The sequence below is a fragment of the Gopherus evgoodei genome, chromosome 10, assembly GCF_007399415.2.
Source record: "Gopherus evgoodei ecotype Sinaloan lineage chromosome 10, rGopEvg1_v1.p, whole genome shotgun sequence".
NCBI lineage: Eukaryota > Metazoa > Chordata > Testudines > Testudinidae > Gopherus > Gopherus evgoodei.
In genome coordinates, this window is record NC_044331.1 from 58,789,431 (window position 1) to 58,810,980 (window position 21,550).

General features: G+C 41.7%; 1 protein-coding gene across 12 annotated transcripts in view; it reads left to right on the plus strand.

The window, feature by feature from the left end:
* RBFOX1 (RNA binding fox-1 homolog 1) overlaps nucleotides 1-21,550 on the plus strand; it is a 2,538,143-nt gene that overhangs the window by 2,367,879 nt on the left and 148,714 nt on the right. The gene's annotated exons all lie outside the window — the stretch shown is intronic.

The following is a 21,550-nucleotide window of genomic DNA, read 5'->3' on the forward strand; positions in this document are numbered from 1 at the left end:
CATCCCAGGATCGGTGACTGTTGGGAAAGAAGGCTGGGCTTCCTAGACAGAGGGCCTGATCCAAAGCCTATTGAAGACAATAGGATTTTTTTTTCATAGATTTCAGTGAACCAGTGTTATAGGGAGAAACACCCATTCCTACCTGTTTCTTAACTCTGTATCTGAGGTCTCACTCTGCATTCAGCACTTGCTTCTGCCTCATGACATGACATGAAGAAGGCTTCATCTTCTTTCCTGTGAAGAATCCTCTTTTGTCTCTATGGAAGGTCAGGGCAGGCTGACTTCAGTCTTACCAATACCCATTTTTCCTAATGCTTTAACATCTCCTGGGATCACTAAAATGCACCCATACAAGCTAGGAGGAACAACAGCATGTGGCTCTAGGATAAACCAAAGGCATCCTTTGTAAAGCAGGTTTCTGCTGGTATATCATGCACTAATATATTTTTGAAAACGGATCTCAGGTAGTGCAAGTATAAAAAGAGAAGAGAGAAGAAAAGTTTCTATAGACCTAAAACAAAAATCAAGGGCTAAAAACTGCTTATGACAGAGTATACTTGTCATATGTATTGCCCCTGAAACATGGTTCATATATCATTAATAATATGAGCATTAGAGAGAAATGAACAATTAACAAATCCTTTGCCAATAGGAAGGAATAGATGGAAGAACTGCTCTTAGTCATAATTTTCACAGCAGCCATTTTGACTTCGTAATGCTCTAGAATAGGGACAATATGATTTTGTGGATGGGAGAATGTTTTCTCTTACTTGGTTTCTTCTTCTTCTTCTGGATAGGACTCCCCTAAGAGATAAAGACAATTTTTTATTTATCATGGACCCAAGAGTGTTTTCACTTAATAATTTGCATTGTTGTTGTAGCCTTATTGGTCTCAGGATATTAGACAAGGTGGTTGAGGTAGTGTCTATTATTGGACCAACTTCTGTAGGTGAAGTTAGTCCAATAAAAGATATTACCTTGCTCATCTGGTTTCATTTAGTAGTTCAGTTAGATGTTTTATGTAAAGGAAACTAAAGCAAAATTGCACTATTTTGACAGGCTAGGGCACTGAGGTACTGTGAGTTTAAGTAATTTGTCCAGAGTATAGAACTCAGGGGTGTAATTCTGGTCCCCTGAAGTCATTGGGAATTTTACCATTGAATGCAATAGGACCAGTGTTTCACTCCAGATGTTTTCAGTTCCTAGTCTTGTCTTCAGTCCACTGTATGTTACCTCTATTAAAGCTATATATACACAGATTCAGCACGTAGTCATATAAATGATGGTAGACTCTTAATCACAGCATCAACATAATAAAAACTGTTGAATTTACTCATTTACAGTGAGTCCGCTATCTACAGAGCCTTGAATCGTTAGCTCAAGCTATAGTAGTTCATGCTTTTTGGCCTGGACATTCATTGTTCAGTCCCCAGTATGTCTGTCAAGATGGCAGTTGTCACATAAGCTCAGATAAGAATACATTTTCTTTTTCAAAATAAAATCTTAAGGTGTCCTGTGATGTGGTGGTAAAGTGGCATACATTTCATTGTAAGAAAGGAAAATATTTTTTCTGTTATAATAAAGCCAGTTATTCCCTTTAAACTGATTTGAAAAAAGTTCACCACCTATGAATAGACTGAGAACATTGAGGCTTTAGAACCATATTTTATGAAAGAAAAGAGGATTTCATAAATTTAGTTTAGAAACAAACAAACGAACACAACACACAACTGTCAACTCCAAGCCTCTACTTTAATGGAAAATGTTGATCAATTTTCTGAACCAAAGGGATATAATATACATATATAAAAATATATCCATCCTCTTATGATGCATCTTGGCAACACATTTCAGGGCTATCAAAGATATTAACTTTATCAAAATTGATAAGATTTATCAATCAATCTATTTGCATAACAAAACAGGAAAGTGACAAGCATGTTTGCATTTGTTGATTCACAGTTGGCTGTACATTTTGAAAATAATATTTTAAGAAAGCACCAGAGTCTGGTATAAATTATTCTCTTGGCTCACTTTTTAATGGAAAATAACTTTTCACAATCTAGCTTCTTTCTAAATGGAGAATGGGCAATATTATCTAAGAAAAGTATGAAGTTGATTTAGTATGCATGATTTTTTTCAGTCCTTTGTACACACTCAATAAGGTTACATTTTTGCTTACGATATATATATATATATATATATATATATATATATATATATATATATATATATATATATATATATATATATCTCCCTGAAGTTTCTCGATTTGCTTTTTTATCAGGTTTACAAATCAAATCAAATAGGTATATTGCAGAGCTCTATGATATTATTTTCTGCACTTATAGCGCAATGCATTGAATTATGCTTGCTCATGTACTGGTGCTGCTATTCTTTCCAGGTTGAGAGAGAATGACTGTGGGGGCTGTAAATTCACTTGCCTTCCAGCATTACTGGTTAAATCAAGAGCCCTATTCAAGCTTGGAGAAGAGACAGAGCAAGTGTTCGTTACACAAATCTATTTGGTCAAAAGTACAGCACAGTGGGTACTCAACCATTGCTCACATAATATTGGCAACTTAATCAAATAATGTCTAGAAGACATTCACAAGCTTTTCTCTAAGAAATAACTTGATTGGTGTAGTGGAAAGAAACAGGTGCTTCTCAAGTGTACTACTTATTTATAACCATTAATAACTTTTTACATATACATGCATATGCACACATATGGACAGACACAAGATTACCAAATTTACTACAGATTTAGAAAAAAAAACTATACTTTTCCTTTGTGCCTTTTTTCTACTCATGTTTTTATTGGTGATTCAAGGTAGAACAGATAGCAATTCAGGTTGTTCTCCCCCTAAATTTGTGTGTGTGTAATATTGCAAAAAGTGCCAGACTGCCACTAAAAATAATAGCAGATATACCAATCTCTTAGAACTGGAAGGGACCTTGAAAAGTCATTGAGTCCAGCCCCCTGCCTTCATTGGCAGGACCAATGATTTTTGCCCCAGATTGCTAAGTGGCCCCCTCAAGGATTGAACTCACAATGCTGGGTTTAGCAGGCCAATGCTCAAACCATTGAACTATCCCTTCCCCCCCCATGAGTTGTGGTTTTATTTTTGTTTTGTTTTGTTTTTTTAATCTGCAGATCAGACAGAGTATTGGCAGAGGCTTTGCAAGCTTCCCTCATGCTAACCTTGTCCAGTACACTGCAACCATGAGTCTGATTTGCAGCTTGTGTAGATGTAGCCCCACTAGCTTTAGTATAGCTAGCATGAGGACACAGAAGTGTGGGCATCAGTGCAGCCTGCAGAAACCTGCTTCACCACCTTGAGTACATACTTGCTTGTACAGCTGCCACATCCTTACTGCTACTTTTAGCAGGCTATCTAGATTAAAGGTAGTGCAAGTATGTTTACCCCTAGTAGGCTTCTTAGCAAAGATGCCAACTGGGATACTTGCCTGCTAAATCTAGACTGAGGCCACCACTTATTCCACATTGGTGAATAAACAGATAACCTACAATATCTGGTGACTGGGGATTGTATAGAGCACCATGGGTATTTTGCAGTGAAATAATTGCAATTAAAAGAGAGAAATTAGTAGGCCATGCATAATTTAATGAAGTAAAAGTAGAGGAAAAATAGAACTTAGAATAGCCACTCAGCATTCCAGTGTCAGAATTATTATGGTCCGGTTTGTGTCTTCACTAATTGGTGGAGGAGGACACATAGGGTTTCCTTTCCATCCTTCTTTGTGCCCCAGCAAGAGGCCAAACACAACTTCAGTCCTTGTGCTCAAGAAAAGCAAGGACTGCTTAATGCTAATGTCAAACCTAGCAGTAAATACCGCCAAAAGAGGAAAATGTGGGTGTGGGGTGAAACAATATTAGGAGGGTGCCATTTTGGCACTTGCTGCCCATAGCTACTGGAATAAATGTGAACATGTTAGGTACAGATCCCTGGAAGATTCCACTGGACTTGTGCATCTATGTGTGCACACTAACACTCTTAAAGGTACCATATAGCCATTTATGCAGACTCCAGGCTCCTGATTCTACATCCTACTCAATCTTGTACTGTTTTATAACCTTGTTTATGTGTAATCAGGGCCGCACAGAGGGGAGGCAAGTGGGGCAATTTGCCCTGGGCCCTGCAGGGGCCCCCACAAGAGTTTTTCGGGGCCCCTGAAGTGGGGTCCTTCACTCGCTCCGGGGGCCCCGGAAAACTCTCACGGGGCCAAGGCCCCCGGAGCTGCTTCTGCTCCGGGTCTTTGGTGGCGGGGGGTCCTTCTGCTCTTGGGCGGAAGGACCCCTGCCGCCGAATTACTGCCGAAGCAGGACCGGGCCCCTGCCATGGGTCTTTGGGGCACTTCGGCAGTGGGACCCGGAGCGGAAGGACCCCCTCACCACCGAATTACTGTCGAAGCAGGGGCCCCCCGCCACCGAAGACCCGAGGCCCCCTGAATCCTCTGGGCAGCCCTGTGTGTAATATATGTATAATGGGCCAAACCCATACCTAGTCTGAGTAAGGACTTTGGGATTGGGCCATGAGTTATCAAATTGAAATGTGTTTTAATTGTGAATGTAATTATCTATTGTAATGACAGTGGTTAAAGAGCAGAAAATTCATGTGGCACATGGGAAAGCTAAAGAGGAAGATATGGTTTATTCTCTTGTAAAACCTGCAATTTGGATTTAGGATGCAAATATTCTCTGTGGCAGTAACATTAGCACATTGAACATGTGGTGCCATTTCACTTCATTGGGCTAAATAGTGCTTTGCCACAAGTACCATGTAAGAGACACTGCAATGTCATGTTGCCCCAGGAGCAGGTTGAAAGTAGATTGGGATGTTGAGTCACAATTTGCCTACTGGTATTGGGGCTCATATCTTAATGCTATTCTATATTGGTGCAGTGATGTCCCCCAGCACACTGACTTTGCTCTGCTGCCATTCACACTGGGTACGAGTTGGGCTTGTTCCAAGGATCAGCCCACTCCTGGTCCACTTGTAAAGGAGCTGGAGAAGAGACTTTTCAAAGGCTGCTCTTACCCCCCATAATGTGGGTTACCTCGTGCACGTGTGCAGAATGGGCTGCAGTATGGCCCGGAGTTAACACTTTGTGGGGAATTTATATTAGTAACCAGAGACATGGCTCACTGGTTTTCTGGAATATATTATTTTGTGTCAAATATTTAGTCAATTAAATGTAGGGAGACCAGACAGCAAGTGTGAAAAATCAGGACAGGAGGTGGGGGGTGATAGGTGCCTATATAAGACAAAGCCCCAAATATTGGGACTGTCCCTATAAAATTGGGACATCTGGTCACTCTAATTAAATGATTAGTGCTAAGAAACCTATAATAGAACCTATAATATTTTACTTCCCCTCTTTTCATTGTATTTAGCTGCCTCTCAGTTAAAATAGCTTGGTGATAATTGGAATGACCCTGGTGTAATCTTCATAAAATAAACTGAATGTGTTTTTAATTGTTTTTAACAACTTGACTACAGTGTGGGGCCAGGTGGCTCAAGAAATTGCTAATGAAATGCTCATCCTTTCACTTTGAGCTCACTGATCTGAAATTGGCCACGTCACATGGCATATGTGTAGTGATGTGGTCTCAGTTTTTTGGTTGGTGAACGAGTGACCACATCACAATTGTTCATTACTTTGCAGCCTCAGTGGAGAGGCTCATAAATGAATGAATGGCCAGGATTCCTGAATGTCTCTCTCATCTTCTGCAGTGCTCCATAACAGGAGAAAATCTTAACACTCTGGATAAAAAAGATTTCCATTTCTAGAACTGGGTTAAATGCACTAAATTTACTGAATAATATTTTGGAAAAGGAAAAAGAACTTCCTTACAAAACACAGTATGATATTTTCAGCTCATATACCAAATATCTAGTTATTCTAAAGCATATGCTGTCAATGCAGGTTTACTTATAAAAGTGCCATGGGCCAGACTCTACTCTTGTTTATAACAGTCCTTAAAGTGATTGAAGAAAATGGAGTTACTCTGGGTTTACACCAGTGTATATTAGAGCAGAATTTTGTCCCATATTTATATATACTGTATTTTTTTTAAAAATAAAGTTTTAAATCTGTTATATTACTTAAAGCATTTGAATACTGTATAAATGCAACTCCCTGGGGAGTGTGTGATTTGACCAAAACTGGAGGGGCAGGATAGCCCTGTGTAATGGTGTATTGAAGGAAAGAGAGGAAGAAGATCAATAAAAATAAGTTTCTGCAAAATGTGTACAAATATTCAAGGCATTTAGCAAGGCAAAGGAAGATGATAGATTTTTTTTTTAATGGATGCAACTCATTTTAACTTCAGCAGTAAAAATGAAGGTTAATGTTGTCTTTCTCTTGTGTGTGTCATTTTACTTTCCCCTTTTGAGCTAGTATGCAATATATTACTGAATCTTTGCAAAGAGTTATGTCAGATTTTCCAAAGAGGCTCTCTTTGTATCAGATGCCATATGGTTTTAGTATCCTGTTGTCATAATTTTTTCAAAAGATATCTGTTATTGTCATTAACGTATTGCCACAATTTACATTTAAATTTGTTGATCATTAATTTTTTTTTATCAGAGTAATTGTTGGGATTTTCTCTGAGATCTTTTCCACTCAACTTATCCAGAACACCTTGTCCTGTTGTTTGAGAATGCTTCATTCTGTGATCCAAAACACTCAATTCAGCTCTGAATTTAATCACTCAGGTTCCTTTATTTGGCATACAGCAAAGCTATGCTGAGTTGATCAGACTGAAGTATAGAGGGTGAGTACAGGGCATACCACACCTTCAACGTTACACAGATAACCTCTTTCTTTTTTACTCCTGCTGGAATTCTGTGCCACTGCACAATGCAGAATTTACACAGAATTAATGTTCCCTGCAAAATTGTATTTTTTCACGCAGAATTTGTGATTTCCTTTCAGCACTTCCACACCAATGTTTGGCACAGGCAGTGGGAGCCCGGGGCCGATAGCAAGAGAGTGATTATATTGTGTTATTTTTGACAAATAAAATGTGCAGAATTTTAAAATATCATGCACATAATTTTTATTTTTTTGGTGCAGAATTCCCCCAGAATTACTTTACATTTAAAGATTACATTGCATTTGCTATATATTAAATCACACATTTTTGGATTGGCTTGGCTACTTTGCAGGAACCAATACAGCAGGCTCTGTCCATATGCTGTTTACGTGGAACCTGATCTTTACATTCCAGGTCTATAGTTCTTAGCATCAGGGTGTTGCTGCTTATCTGAGGTAGCACAGAAATCTTGACTCCAGCATACTGTTTGTCAAGGCGCTATTTACAACTTAATCTTCCATTCACCTTCCCAGTTATGCCCACTAAGAAATGAGGCAACTTACTTATGTTAAGCTAGGCCTATAATAATAAAACTATTATTATGATCTGATGCTTATATTTATGAAAAATATTGCTAGTGTAGCCTATGTCTCTTTAAATGTGTCATTTGAGAAGCATCTTTTGTTATATAGCTTTAGCTCTTTTAGGGAACATAAGGATATTGTATTTCCTTATTTATGGTGCTGCTTGTATTTTCTTGTTCCCCATACTTTATGGGCAGCAAACAGTAACCCCCAACAGTCAGGCACACTTCTATTTTTTAAAAATAATACAGTGGATAAGGTCGAGGAGAGGCCTAGAGAAAGGTGACCTATCAAAGAGCAAAAATACCACTGGATTGAGGCTTGAGATGGAGAGGGGAATATAAGTTAGCTAAGAATGATAAATTAAATATGACATATGAAGACACATTTATTTGTGAAGATGTATGCATGCCCTACATAAAGTTTCTCTCCAAATTCATCAATACGTAAATCAAATTTTACTAAGATTAAAGTTGTGGAGCTCAGACTTTTTGATAGAATTAGAAATGATTATGGAAAATAGAGTATCACAATTCTGTATTAAAGTATTTGTGAATGCAATCTTCAATCTTTAAAACGTTAAAGTTCTAGCAGCTTATTTTTAACATTTATGGCATAAGGATGTTGAATTCTTGGGATTGTTTTTTAAAAATATCTAGTAAGTGGTTTATATGCTAATAAGGGTTTATACAAATCACTTCATAGTCAGAAGCATGTTGTTGTAGTCATATTGTAGCTGCGTCCAGGCAATAGTTATTAATAACCTGCTAAAATATATAATTGTTTATCAAGATTTTTAAATTAGAAATGCAATCTCACTGGAACCAGAAAAAAGTCATGCAGCAAGTGGGCAGACGTGACCTTTTAGTGGAGATGACAAATGGCTTCTTGATCCTCAGAGCTGGAAATTAACCTAATATAGTAATAACTGACATGTAGAAAAAAGCCAGTCCATAAACTAAGGGCCTGATTTTCAAAGATGCTGAGCACCTATAGCTCCCATTGACTTTAGTTGGAATTGGGGGGTCCTCAGCACCTGCTTTCAGGCTGAAAAGACGTTCATCAGTGACCTCATGGTTTATCAGTTTAAAAACTACTTTTACTTTAAGATGTCATATACATATCATGTGCATTCTGTCTGTGTGAGTTATAAATCACACTGTAGTAGGGTTCTGTAGAATTCAAGGTGTTTGGCTATACCGAAAGAAGGACAGGAGACATTTGATATGGCTTTAAAGAAGCCGCATCTTTATTATTGGATGTCTGAGAATACCTGACAGATAAAAGTGTACAGTGCAGCTAACCATTCAGTAATTCCCCAGGGGCTTCTGCCAGCTCCCCCCTCTTTTCCCATCCAAATCCCCCAGCCAGTCCAGTGCTGGGACCTTACCATCCACTCCCCTTCATAGGAGGGTTAAGGTGGGCTATAAGAAAGGGGGAAGGGGTTAGCTCCCTCCCATACCACTCAGAGGAGCCCCAACTCCCCTTTCTGTTCCTTTAACCAACTGTTCCATGTAAAAGGGAGCTTCACCACATGGGGCTGCCCCTTTAAAACCCTTCCATCCATCTGGTACCCATCTTGTCCCCTTCTGCAGCAGTTTGACCTCTTCCTCGACCCACTACCCCCTCAAGCCATAAATCACTGTTCCCTTCTTTCAACCAGCCAAAAAAATTCTCCTCTCCAATTAAAGATGTGGTGCGGCCATTCATAGAAGTTACATCCCTTCCAAAGCCAGTGATAAATTCAAACCTTAAAAATAGCAGGGGAATACTTTAGGCTATTTAATGATGTTTTATAGTCCTGTCATCATTGTACAGTAGTGATTCCACTATATGGTGATATTAATGGCCATAAAAAGAAAATGATCAAAATAACATCCAGGTCTTGAAAATTCACAAAAATTAGATAAATGAATCTATCAGTCATTTTTCATGGACAATTCTACAGAAAAGGCAAAGAGCCCTAGAAATAATGCATTGCCTTCAGATGCTGTCTTACTGTGAAATGAAATTAAGGCTAGCTGAAATATTTACACAAAAGATGAGCTTGATACATAAAGATTTGGGTCTGACCATACTCCCAACAAGTGCAGTAGTGTTCAGCTCCAGACTTTTGGGTCATTGCCATCTTTAGTTATGTCAGTGTATTTTTCTCTATACTGCCAAAGGCATGGGCAGCAGGTGGAGCCCCCCTTTGGGGAGGCTAGTCCCCAGCTCTGCCCCTTCTTCCCCCTCCCCACATCTGGAGCCCTGAGACCCCTGCCCCCATCCCGGAAGAGTCCCAGACCAGCTGCAGCCTGGAGCACTCCCCCTTGACTGGAGGAGCCCTGGGCCAGCCGAAGTCCCAAGCCTGCCCCTCCCCCGCCCCCCCAGGCCAGAGGAGTCCTAGGCTGGCCGAAGTCCCAGGTAGTACTATAAATACAAACATAATGTACAAGAATTGAATTATGTGATTACTATTATAGACAGGTTTACTTTTCACTATCCTGACAGCTTTGTAACATTAAAATCATAGCTTTAAAAAGAAAACACAACGGTTAGTTTATTCAATTAATAGATACAATTCTAAAAGGGACAAAATACTTTTCAATAACAGCTTCTTCACACCCCTTCCTGAAGTACATTTAGTATGGGCCCCGTGGAAGGGCCAGCATCAGCCATCTTTGCTGATGTTGATTAATGATTTGGCACACACAAGGTGGCTTGTGACTGGCAGATGTAAAATCTAGGACTGGCTGATGCTGCCTAGTGGTAGTGATGGGACTATAGGCCATCAGCAGAAAAAAGACCTGGATATACTCCATCTCCACCATGCTTGACAGCAGGAGATCTTCTCACCCACCTTCTCTGAGAGACATTCCCAAGAGGTGACTTCTTATTCCCAGGTGGTATGAAGGCAGGCAGGGTGTGGTGTACCGACTGAATGCTTTGCTTCTTAGTTTCAGTTAATTCTTTAAGAAAATGTCAGTTAGAGGTCTTTAAAGTAGATATTTCTGTGTTGTATATTGTTTTTTATAGTTTGCTGGGGATGCATTCAGCAATGAACATATTCTGAGTACTGTAAGAGGTAATGCAATGTGGGATTTCACTCCAGGTTTTGAAATCCATAAAAGCTTTGAGGCTTCCCCTTGGGAGACACTTACTGGTTCAACCTGTACCACCTCTGTGGTAGGTATATCTGATGTCCTCAGTGTTAATATGAATTATTTTCATTAAAGAGTATCCTTTCTTTCAGCAATAAGGACTTTGAATTTCAATTTGTCACCTACTTTGATCTTGGTTAGCATGGACCCATGTTCCCTGAAAATACCTGCAACTATTGGGGCAATAAACATGGGTTGGATAGATACATGGTTACCATTGGCAAACCCTTTCCCCGCACAATTTTAATATTTTGTCTGAGGTCTTTACAAGGAATGTGACAGGATGACACTTAAACACACTAAAACAATTTCTGATATGTCTGGTTTTCAAATCCTAAATACCTTGACTCTGACAAATTGTTCAGTGAAGCTCAGTTAGATTTCATATTTTTCTGTGAAACAAAGACTGCTCTTAAAAATCAGCAAACAGACAAAACAACAATGACCCACCAAAACCAAAGTACAGCAGTTACTCACAGTCAGATGGTTGTGAATGCATTCTACAACTCCAGCATAATTCCAAGATGTGTCCGTTTTAGCATCATCTTCAGGGCTTCATCTGGTTTGATGGCAATGTCTCCATTATTACTCGTGGTACAAAAGCTGTCTAACTTTTCAGGCATACTAACACTGCAAGGTTCAATTCTTCCTCTCATCTTGTTTCTCATCATTTATATTAATACAATATATTAATACAGAAATTACTTCTTCTTGTTTGCATTTATACAATATATTGATGATATCATTTCTTCTTGGGGCATCTTTTGTTCCTGAAGCTAAAAAGCCTCTCTAGGATTTTGTAGGTAGGTTCAAATGACTCTAATTGGCTTTAAATTGTTCCTTAATATTTCATGTCCACACTTTCCTGTCTGTCCTCCCCCCGACACATACCACCGTACACCAAATTACCATCATATTTCTTCTGTTCAAATGAATGACCTGCTAATGTAATCCTCATGATGATTTTGGATGGAACAGTTTTGCAAATATAAATTCTAGATACTTTAATCTATTTTTAGATAGTGGAATGAACAGTTTAGGACAGAAAATGTTGTTCTCTCTTTAAAATAACAATATTAATGCATAACAGTTAATCACATGTTTTAATCTGCAGTGTGTTTAACAGATATTTGCTGATGAATCCCCATAATACTATTATGAGCTAGGGAGGTAGCAGAAAAAGAGTGCAGTGGAGCTATTGACAGTCAGTGTCAGAGTTTGTTAGTGGTCACTTGCTCAGAACTCTAGAAAATGCTTCATTAGTAGAAGGAGTTTTCCATATTTTTAGAAGTGCTTCCTGCATGTGTGTACATGATGATGATGCTCACCTACCAAACTTAGGCAATGAGTGAAATCATCCCCACATTGAAAATAATTGGGGCGATACCATTGACTTCAATGAGGCCTGGATTTCACTCCGTGTTTTTACCCCTAGGTATTAGTTTGAGTACCAGTTGTACACATTGTGCCAACACATTTTGTAAGGAGTTTAGGGTGAAGTCTTCACTACCCCAAATGGTGCATTTTTACAGTATGTCCCGTAAAATCCTAGTGGAAGCAAGGCACTGTATTTGTTAACTTCTGTGTATCTAGTCTAGCTCAACTGGAGGTACAGTGTTAAATCAGTTTAGCTACATTGCTGTAAGAACACATTTTGGTAGTGTAAACATGGCCTAGGATTTGGTTGTATTTTCTTTATGAGAACAAGGCTTGGAATTAACATGTGGATGAGGAAATTGAAGCTGCAATCTTTAATTCTTTCTTGAAAGATGTTCGACAATCGACAAGGAAAGCATAAGGGATCTAGAGGAGGGGGGGCCACATTGCCCAGTTTTGTTCTTAAGTTTTGTGTATGTTATTTCAAAACAGTGAGCCCAAATCACACTTGATAGGAGACTAACAGGGAAAGAGAGAGAGATTATTACTTATTTAATTAAACTGTGTAAGGCTGTGCACACAGACAAAATATGCAGTTTTATGGTGGTATTTTATTTGCATTGTATTACAATAATACCTAGAAGCTCTGAAATGGGGACCTCAATGTGCTAGATGCTGTACAAACACATAGTAAGAATCAGTCCATGCTTAACAGTCCAAGGCCCCAATCCTGCAACTAACTGTTGTAAACACATCCCTGCACCCATGTGAAATGCACTTGAATTTTTGAAGTATCCTTAGAATATATGAAAACTACAAAACAATATGTTAAACAACAGTTAAAGCTGTGTGAACTTGGGTCATTCACTTGACCCAAGCTACCATGCACTTGGTGTCAAGCAAAGATTATTGCCATTCTCAAGCCAGGCAAGGGCCCCCATAGCATGGCGAGTTAGTACCCAGTATCCTTGCTGTCAGTGTGTTTTAAGGTGTTTGAGTGCTTGATCCTCCAACAAATCACTCTGGAGTTGGACGATGTCTTTCAGGTTGACCACACAGAGTTCAGGAAAGGACATAGTGCCTGAGTTTAAGTCTTGGCCACATTTGTCAAAAATGATTTTCAACAAAATCTAAATCTTAATAGATTTGACCACCACTTATGACAGTTTGGCACAGAGGCCTACTGTGTAAACCCTCTTGAGTTGCCCTACACTGGGTGGTCGAAGTAGTAGAGCTTTTCCTCCAAAACAGGTGCCTCTGAGTACACATGGGGGACCCCTGCTGTTCCTGGAAGTGTCAGATTAATAATCTTCCTCAAGGTTCAGTTCTTTCACCAATGCTGTTCAATGTGTACATCAATGGTTTGCCAGCAGCACGCTCATGCAAATTTATCTATGCCGACATCTGCTGCAGCTATCAAGCTCAGTCCGTCTCAGAAATTGACAAGGCCCTGAACAATGATACAAAGCTCATGGCAGACTACGGTAGTTGATGGCACCTGCAGACAAGCTTTTGTAAGATGGTTTCTAGCATATTTCATCTGCATAATGCAAGCACAAGCCATGAGTTAAATATTTTCTTAAATGGTCAACACTTGCAGCATAACCCACACCCGGATTACCTCACCCGGGTGTGGGTTATGCTGCACACCCTCACCTGGTTTACCTCAGCATGACATTGGATAAGTCATTGATGTACCACAACCATTTGAAGAAAACAGCAGCCAAAGTTAGCTCTCGGAACAACTTGCTCAGAAAACTGGGTGGCTCAACCTGGAGTGCAAGCATCTGGACACTTAGATAGTCAGCACTTGCCTTCTATTATTCAACAGCAGAATACTATGCTCCTGTCTGGTGTTGCTCATCTCACGTGAGGCTGGTCAATGTAGAGCTTAACAAAACTATGCACATTGTTACCGGGGCTTTACATGCAACTCGGTTGCCATTGCTGCCAATACTTAGTAACATAGCATGACCCCATATTCGCCATGTGAAGGCCTCCATCCTGCTCCTGGCCATTATCCATGAGAAGAGCAACTTGCTTCTGTACTCAGACCTCTTCAACTATTTTGCCAGTTCACTTGTCTTCTAGACGCCCTTTATGGTCACATATGCCACCACAGGACATGATGGTGGAATCTGCTTGGCGTAACAAATGGTCAGTGGTGACAGTAGTTAATCACTCTCTTGTCATCAACCCAAGCATCTGCCCACCAGATTCTGACTTGCCAAGACACCTGTGGTCATCCCAGAACTGGTTTGGGACAGGTGTCATAAACAGATAGTTAAGGGTTAATGTCTTGTTTACCTGTAAAGGGTTAACAAACAGGGAACCAAAAACACCTGACCAGAGGACCAATCCAGAAACAAGATACTTTCAAATCTCGGTGGAGGGAAGCCTTTGTTTGTGTTTTTTGGGTTTTGCTTTGTTCTCTCTGGGTCCTGAAAGGGACTAGACGTGCAACCAGGTTTCTTGCCAATCTCCCTGGTACAGTCTCTTATATATTCAGAATAGTGAGTATTAAGTAGAAAGGCAGTTATAGTCTTTTGATTGTTTTCTGTATTTGCAAATGTGTAGTTTGCTGGGAGTATTTTAAATTGTATTTTGCTTGGGGGGGAGGGGTTTCTCTCTAGTGTCTGTAAGCTGAAAGATCCTGTAACTTTTACCATCTAAATTACAGAGACAACTTTTACTTTTTTCCTTTTGTTTTTATTAAAAGTTTTGCTTTTTAAGACCTGTTTGATTTTTCCCCCCTTGTTGAGGCTCAAGGGAATTGAGTCTGTACTTACCAGGGAATTGGTGAGGGACAGGGAGAGAGAAAAGAGGGGGGAAGGGTGGAATCCCTTTGTTTTAGATTCACGGAGCTTGAATCTGTTTATCTCTCCAGGATAGCCCAGGGAGGGAAAGCCTGAGAAGGAGAGAGAAGGGGGGAAACAAACCTGATTTCTCTGTGTTGTGATTCAAGGAGTTGAATCACGGTGATCTCCTAGTGTACCCAGGGTGGGAAAGATCTGGGAGGAAGAAAGGAGAAGGGGGGGAAATGGTTTATTCCCCTTTGTTGTAAGACTCAAGGAATTTGGGTCTTGGGATCTCCAGGGAAGGTTTTGGGGGGACCAGAGTGCCCCAAAACACTATAATTTTTTGGGTGGTGGCAGCTTATCAGATCTAAGCTGGTAATTAAGCTTAGAGGAATTCATGCTGATACCCCATTTTTGGACTCAGGTTCAGATTGGGGATAGAATACCATGACAACAGGACAGGGCAATTGTGCAGCTAATCTATTCAAATGGGGTTTCTCTAATGACCCACAATGTAGATGTGGTCAATTTCGGACTGTCACATGCTTGATGAGGGCCTACTGGCTGACTTTTACTTTGATGATGATACTATCAAATGGCTGAGCACACTGCGCATACCCTGAGAGAGAGTCACTTGATCTCTCTGTGCCTCAGTTCCTCATTGTAAAATGGGAATAACAATACTTCCTCTATCCAGCCCATGGTCTGTCATGTCCATTTAGGCCACAGTGCTAGAAGTGACTGCATACAGTTGAGCTCCGTGCAGGTGCAGAGTGCAGCCTTGCAGAGTCTTTTGTTGTTGTTGTTGTTGCTGCATATATTCTGAGGGTATTGTGAGACATTAAAAAGAAAAAATGTGCGCAATATGCCTTTGTCTTTCTGTCTGGTTATTTTCTGGAAGGTTTTTCTTTTGTACAGATGTAGAGAAAATACAAGGAGATAAACTTGTAGATTTTATTTACACTTAGTTTAAGAGTTGAAGGCAGTTAAGAAGAATGTGGTGATATTGAGCATTGTGAAATTAAAAGTAACTCTGTTACTTGCAAACTTCAACTGAATTGTACACTCTATTCTGTTCTGTTCTCTTCTGTTCTCTTCTATTCAGGTTCTTTTACCTCCCTCCTAATCTTGCTATCTGAGTACCTGTGTAGGCCTGTTGGCTTGTTTCCACAGCTTAGGAAAGATTTAGGGTATGGCTACACTTACCTTTGTGCAGCACTGGGAGTTACAGCTGTGTTCGTACAGCTGTGTAGGGCCAGCGCTGCAGTGTGGCCACATTTGCAGCATTTGCAGCGCTGTTGGGAGTGGTGGATTGTGGGCAGCTATCCCACAGAGCACCTCGTCCCATTTTGGCGCTGTGGGTTGTGGGAAGGGGACGGAAGGGTGCGGGTCTTTCCGCTTCCTGTTCCAATGCCCCGTGGTGCTTTGCTACACATTCCAAGCAGTTTGGTGCCATTGTGAATCTGCAGCGCGATTTCTGTTACAAATGGAGCCCGAGCTGCTGAGGACTTTGCTGATGAATGTTGCCAGCACATCACGCATGGCAGTGGAGCTATTCCTTCAGCTCCAAAGTGACAGTGAGGAGTCAGATGATGATATTGATTTGCCTGACGCGCAAGACACTAAATTGCTTGTGGCAGTAACGGACGTGCTCAGCACCGTGGAACGCCGCCTTTGGGCTCGGGAAACAAGCACTGAGTGGTGGGAGCACATCGTCCTCCAAGCCTGGGATGACGAGCAGTGGCTGCAGAACTTTCGGATGAGAAAAGCCACTTTCATGGGACTGTGTGCTGAGCTCGCCCCTACCCTGCGGCGCAGGGACACGAGATTGAGAGCTGCCCTGCCAGTGGAGAAGCGGGTGGCTATTGCAGTCTGGAAGTTGGCAACTCCAGACAGCTACCAATCGGTAGTGAACCAGTTTGGAGTGGGAAAGTCGACCGTTGGAATGGTGTTGATGCAAGTTTGCACGGCCATTAATCGCACCCTGCTAAGAAGAACCGTGACTCTGGGGAACGTGCAGGACATTGTGGATGGCTTTGCACAAATGGGTTTCCCTAACTGTGGAGGGGCAATATATGGGACGCATATTCCTATTCTGGGACCACCCCACCTGGCATCCGAGTACATTAATCGCAAGGGGTATTTCTCTGTGGTTCTCCAAGCGCTTGTGGATCACCATGGGCATTTCACTGACATTTACTCAGGATGGCCTGGAAAGGTGCATGATGCACGCATCTTTTGGAACGATGCCCTGTTCAGGAAGCTGATGGCTGGGACTTTTTTCCCAGACCGCAAGATCACAGTAGGGGACGTCGAAATGCCCATTGTGATCCTTGGAGACCCCGCTTATCCCTTAATGCCATGGCTCATGAAACCGTACACAGGGAAGCTTGACAGGAGCAAGGACTGATTCAACTACAGGCTGAGCTGGTGCAGAATTACTGGGGAGTGTGCTTTTGGCCATTTAAAAGCGCGCTGGAGGTGTCTCTACGGGAAGCTAGATTTGGGGGAAAGCAGCATCTCCGCTGTTATATCTGCGTGCTGTACCCTCCATAATATTTGTGAAGGGAAGGGTGAAAGATTCAGTGAGGAATGGACCTCTGAGGTTCGACGCCTAGAGGCTGAATTTGCACAGCCAGAGAGCAGGGCTACTAGAGAGGCCCAGCAAAGGGCTTCAAGGATTAGGGATGCCTTAAGGGAGCAATTTGAGGCTGAAAGCCAACAGTAATGTTTGTTGCCTTTGCTGTGCCCGTTTTTCCCTTGGGGTACAGTATTTCTCACTTTCTGCAGTAATAAAAAATGTTTTAAAAGCCAGGAAATCATTTATTCAAAATGCATTACATAAAAGGGCAGGGAGGTAGGGTGGTGGACTGTACATTCAGAGGTTTGAATATGTCCTGCTTGGATTGCTGTTCAATGCCTGCTGCACTTCAGGATTAATATGCTGCATCGTGATGGGGGTTGAGTGCATAGGGTAAGGGTTGTAGTTCTCAGGGCTGGTAAGTGAACGTACAGGTGTTGGGGGCAGCTGGTGGTGGTAAGAACCAGGCTGCTGGAGGAAAGGTGTTTTGTGCAAACACTGGGGAACAAGGGAGAGAGCTTTGGGAGGGGTGGGGGTTACCAGGGTACTGATCTGCCTGAATGGCTACGAGAGACTGCATACAGTCCGTATGGCGAGCCACGAGGCTTATCAGCTGCTTTGTGCTTTTCTTGGTAGCCAATTCCTTTCTCCTGCTCTGTGTTTGCCTCCACTCATGCATTTTCTGTCTCCAGTCCTGCAGCCTCTTACTGTCTTTGGCATACTGATTCATAATTGCTTTGATCAAATCTTCTTTTGATTTTCTTGGATTTTTCCTCAAGTTCTGTAGTCTTCGCGCAGGCGGTGATAGGGCTGGAGTATTCAAGGACACTTAAAATAACAGAAATAGAAACATTTAATACAGAGGCTACATTGTTTATTATCACAGTGAAGGAGTTTGTAGACTTTTTGTAGCATCATTTCCACATACCTAACATAGCACAGAGAGGCCACGGCAGCGAAGGCATGGCGAGCAATGGGGTGAGTGTTTCTGCTGCGACTTCACCGGGAAGGGGAACTGCCTGAGGGCTGGGTTTCTGTGCAGTGGGGAAAGCAGAGGGCAGATAGTTGGGGACCTGCAGTGGGGAAAGCAGAGGGCAGATAGTTGGGGACCTGCACTGGGGAAAGCAGAGGGCAGATAGTTGGGGACCTGCATTGAACACTCATCCCTACATTTTCAACAGGATTTTCTACTGCCAGATATATCACTGCTGTGTGTTACCTGGGAAGAGAGGGAGGGTCTTCTACAGCAATGTGGATTCTGCCCTGGCCCCTATGCAGCTTACCTGTGTGCAGCAATGTCCCCCCACCCCTCGCGGCACAGTGGCGCGGACGAGTTAGCCTGACCGGGACAAGGACCTCGGTGGCTTTCCCTATAAACTTGCGCAAGCACATTGCCCATGCTCTGGCTGCAACTTTTGAAGAGATTACCGAGGCCGATTACAGAGACGTGATAGACCAAATCAATGGGCTATTCCACATTTAGGCATACACGCAGGCAGCCATAACCCCCACCCTCCTCTCACAAAACATTTCCATCCTAAAAATAAAATCTGCTTACTGGGAACACGCTCCTCTGCTTCCTCTTCACCAACAAGTTCCAGCTGCTGCGACTGGCTAGCCTCCTCCTGGCTTGAGAAGAGCTCCTGGCTGCATGCCTCCTGGGACTTCGGGGTGTCTCCCTCCACCCCAGTAGCCTCACTCTCGGCTTCCTCTACACCCTCCCCCACTTCTCCCTGCTCTGAACTCTCCATTGTGCTCCTCGGATTGGCAGTGGGGTCACACCCAAGTATGGCATCCAGCTCCTTGTAAAAACGGCAGGTCGTGGGGGCAGCTCCTGAGCAGTGGTTTCCCTCACGGGCTTTGCAATAGGCACTCCGCAGCTCCTTTACTTTTTACCCTGCACTGCAACGCGTCCCGTTCATGGCCCTTTAGCAGCAAGGACTTTGATATCTGCCTGTAGGTATCATAATTTCTACGGCTGGAGCCCAGCTGTGATTGCACAGCTTCCTCACCCCAAACACTGATGAGGTCCTGCAGCTCGGAAGTGTTCCATGCTGGGGCTCGTTTGGGGCGTGGAGGCATGGTCACTGATTGATTGATTGCACTCCACACCTGGCTGAGCAAACAGGAAGGGGATTTTTAAAATTCCCAGGGCATTTAAAGGGTGGGTCACCTGAACCCAAGGCAGTGGAGTGTGAAACGATGAGCAGAGTGGCTGAAAAGGTATGCTGGGATACCTCCTAATACCCTGGAGGCCAATAAAAGTGCTTTTGGTGTCCACACTTGATGACCAGCGCTGCATCACCAGCGCTGGAATCGCTACACCCCAGGCAGACCAGGTGTACAGCCAGCACTGCAACCAGGGAGTTGCAGCGCTGGCCGTGCTTTGCAAGTGTGGACACAGAGTGAGTGGCAGCGCTGTAACCCCATCACCAGTGCTGCAACTCTCCAGTGTAGTCATGGCCTTAATGCCATGCAGAGTGTCTATTCAGGCCCTTACTTCAGGGCACAGTTTAGCCTTCAAAGAAAAACTCACAGAGTAACACTGAAACAAGCTATGCCCTGACCAAAGTAGTTTGTAGGAACCCAGAGGCCTTTGCTCATGTCTCTCACCACTCTGCTTCTTGTAGCTCCAGCTGAGCTCTTTCAGCACTTTATAGGAATCACCTGACACCTGTTATAATCTCTTCTACTGAGCCCAAACACATTCTTAAAGGTGCTCTGCTTACGGACAGGGCTGGCTGGTCCCAGGTCCTCTGACCCTTAAAGGGGCAGATTGCCCTGTTACAGCTTGTTTAACCTATTGGTTAAACAGTGTGATATGTTTGCTTTTCTCACAATTAAAAACTATTGTCCATCACAGTTAAAATATCAACCAATGAAATTCAGCCCGCTGATACTCAAGTCATGAGAGAGGAGTTTGGTGTTACTGGCTGGAAGTGGGATATTTTTTAATATTTAAAAGAAGTGTGTATACATGAGAAATAGTAGTTAAACAGCAACAGTAGAAGACAACTGAAAAACTAGCAAAGGAAACATATAGAACAGGCATGTGACAGGAAAGGAAGTGAAAGAGAAGGGGGAATTAAAGGTTTTTGTATTTTCATCCTTCCATTTCTCTCCTGCTGCATTCTCTTTCCTCTTCCCTTTTCTAACCTTGTGTTCTTGTGTGAATCTATATGTATATAAAAATTAAGCCTCTAACTTACACACATACATTCATAAATGCTCCTACTTGTACATATGCATATGCTACAGAGTGATTAATTAGGCCCTATATGTTGTCATCAAAGAAATGCACAGAGATTCCTCCAAAGTATTGTTTGACTAAAGATGATAAATTTTAATTTTCAGATGACTGATATAATGCTATCAATAATTCAATGTGTTTTAATAATAATTTTTGTAATTCCTAATTAGTTTTTTTTAAACTGAAGCAAACTTCAGCTGTGATGTAATCCAAATGTAAGAACTTATTTAAAAACTGCCACACAGAATTCCCATAGAAATGCCGTTGATGAAAACTACATGTTCTTGTTCCTATGTGAAACTCTTCAAAAGTTAATTTCTGGGTTTCATCTTTATCTTGGGCATTACTGAAACTTGTTACATTTCCTCTAATAGTACTTCTATTCCCTTGAACATTCAAGGCCTTTTCAGTAATGGTGACTGTTCCTCTAGAGAAAGTTACCCTCCAAAGGCCATTAACTGCTTATGAAATGGCAAGTATAACGTGATGTGTTTCCTCTCTCTTGGAGTTGAGTGAAAGTCCTTATTGGCCTCTTCATGAAGGTCCAAGTTCTACTCTGGTTTATAATGTGCTATTACTGCTAGGCTGTTTTCTGACCATGATACTTCAATTTCCTCAGGAAAACGGTGATAGAGGCTAAAGGTGCTTCCACAATGTTTTAATTCAGAGATAAATATTTATTCTTCATTTATTTAAAAACATTTTAAAATGTAACATAATTGTTTACATTCTTCTTCTGGGTACTGCTTGTTCCTTTCCAAGTTCTAAGTTGTTGAAATAGATGTAACAATGAATGTAACTAGGTGAATTAACAGATATTTCACATCTCTAACTTTGGATTTTCTTTTACATCATTGTTTGAAAGATTCCTTCTTTCCTTTTCAGTTGTGTGTCTTGCCTGAGAGTTAAACCCACCACTATTTTTATATCTAAAGCTAGAGCGGTACTTAGAGCATGTTTTACTTTATTTTGC